The following is a 2,500-nucleotide window of genomic DNA, read 5'->3' as shown; positions in this document are numbered from 1 at the left end:
TCAAAAGGTTTGTAGCAGAGTTTATAATCTGGCCCAGTCACAGATTCATAGTCCGACTTAAAATGTACACAGATAGTCCTCTATTTGCAACCGTTCATTTAGTGACAGTTCAAAGTTACGACGGCAGTGAAAAAAGTGACTTATGACCGGTTTTCCACACTTACAACGGTTGCAGCATCCCCATGGTCATGTGATTAAAATTCAGGCGCTCGGCAACTGACTCATATTTATGACGGTCGCAGTATCTCCCGGGGGTCACGTGATCACGTTTTGCGACCCACTGACAAGCAAAGTCAATGGGGGAGAGCCAGATTCATTTAACGACCGTGTGACTAACAACAACTGCAGTGATTCTCTTAACAACTGTGGCAAGAGAGGTCTTAAAACGGGGCAAAACTCATTTCGCAAATGTCTCACTTAGCAACAGAAAATTTGTGGTCGTAAGTCGAGGACTACATGTAACTTGCCCTTTCCTGGTCAGTCTGATCTCATGTCATGACCGAAAGAATAATTATTCTCTCATAATTCTGATTTTGTTTTGCAGAATTGGTTTGTCACCTTTAGTATATTTTAAATATGTTTCATTAAATGAATCCCTTTTTTTGGCAGAAGTTACTGCAATTTTCTCCCTACTCAGTCTCTCCTCTCAAAGCTTTTATATCTCAAGGCCAATTTTCTAAGAAGGACATCTTTTGGGTTATTATACTAACAAAAGCAAAATTATGTTGCCAGTTACGAAACGTTCAAGGGAATCGCTGTAGCTGCAATCGTGGCCATACACCACTCAGGAGCCCTGTACGCCCCCCCTGGGTGGTCCTGCACACCCCCCTGGGGCCAAGTGACCCAGGAAGGATGTGATGTCAGCTGCCATGTTTCCTCTCCATAGGCAGGAGAAAACGCAGCAAGGCAAAAGGGTGGGAGAAGAGAACGGGGGGGGGGCGCAGGGGGGTTGGCCCAGCAAAGTTCACATCGCTCTGGGTTCTTCAACCATTCAAGGTCACAGAAAAGACTCGGCAAGACCCACAGAAGAGAACGTTTTTAGCTCAGAGCTGAACTGGGTGCTTGGTGCTTTCCTTGCAGACATTTCGTCACCCAACTAGGGGACGTCATCAATGCTGGAAGGGAGGAGGAGGAGGAGGAGGAGGAGGAGGAGGAGGACTGTGGGGTCCTTGGTGCTCTCTGAGCTGGGTGGTTTCCTTGCAGACGTCTCATGACCCAACTAGGGAACATCATCAGGGCTAGAAGGGAGGGGGGTTTGGAGGGAGCAGGAAGAGGGGGACAAGGAGGGGGAGGACTGTGGGGTACTTGGTGGTCTCTGAGCTTGGTGGTTTTCTTGCAGTCCAGCCCAGGAACCACTAAGAACATTGAAAGGGAAACTATTCATACATAAACAGATAGCAAAACCACCTCCCTTGTAGCACTGATCGTGTTCCCTAGTTGGGTCATGAAACGTCTGCAAGGAAGCCACCAAGGTCAGAGAGCACCAGGGACCTCGGAGTCTTTTCCTCCTCCTCCTCCTCCTCCTCCTCCTCCTCCTCCTCCTCCATCATTATGAGATATCTGCAAGAAAACCTAGCTCAGACAGTACCAAGAACCCCACTGTTCAACCTGGGGCTACAAATATTCTCTTCCGTCAATCTCGGTGGGGCTTCTGCAGTCTCCTGAACTTAAAACGTGCTTCCGTCCCCGATTTTTCAGGCCTCGTCCAGGATCTTCTGCTGCTGCTGCAGCAGGGAAGCATTTATGAGCCAGGGATGGAGAAACAGAGGCCACCAGGAGCTATTTATGCCGGGAAAAGCAGAGCTATCCTAAAACTGCCTGCTGAATCAGAATTGACAGAGTGTCCTCTTCTCAAGGAGAAGTGCCCCATTTAGTTCGGCCAAGTCATGATTTAAGTAATAACAAAGTGAAACGCTGAGCACACAACACAGTCAAAGACTGGGGGGGGGGGGCTTTGAATGGAGGGTGGGTGGGAGAGAATGAAATCTCTTTGGAGCGTTTGCTGACGGATGCAAAACGAGGTTGGTCTACAAGAGATCAGCCTAGACCAGGCTTAGGCTGCAATTCTTAGGGCCCTCAGCCAGCAGACAGCGTCTTTGGTGAGAGGGAAAATCGTCACAGTCTGGAACACTGGACACAACTCAGCAAGGCTATTTTGTCAATGGAGGTCAAGGCAAAGGAACCAAGATAGAAAAATCAAAGGGACAAAGATAAGAAGGACCACAATGTAATTTGATGCGGTGGTGCTGACCTAGAAAACCAGGAGACGGTGAGTTCTAGTCCCGCCTTAGCCATGAAAGCCGGCCGGGTGACTTTGGGCCAATCACCAGGAGACGGTGAGTTCTAGTCCCGCCTTAGCCATGAAAGCCGGCCGGGTGACTTTGGGCCAATCACCAGGAGACGGTGAGTTCTAGTCCCGCCTTAGCCATGAAAGCTGGCTGGGTGACTTTGGGCCAATCACCAGGAGACAGGGAGTTCTAGTCCCGCCTTAGCCATGAAA

At 49.3% G+C, this 2,500-nt stretch overlaps 1 protein-coding gene across 1 annotated transcript in view; it reads right to left on the bottom strand.

Moving 5' to 3' along the window:
• The window catches only part of KLHL18 (kelch like family member 18), a 29,134-nt gene that overhangs the window by 18,461 nt on the left and 8,173 nt on the right, over positions 1-2,500 (bottom strand). The gene's annotated exons all lie outside the window — the stretch shown is intronic.

Source organism: Protobothrops mucrosquamatus, unplaced genomic scaffold (assembly GCF_001527695.2).
Source record: "Protobothrops mucrosquamatus isolate PMUCROS unplaced genomic scaffold, P.Mucros_1.0 scaffold235, whole genome shotgun sequence".
Taxonomy (NCBI): domain Eukaryota; kingdom Metazoa; phylum Chordata; class Lepidosauria; order Squamata; family Viperidae; genus Protobothrops; species Protobothrops mucrosquamatus.
Note: the sequence above shows the minus strand (reverse complement) of the source record. Positions and strands in the feature narration are given on the sequence as shown.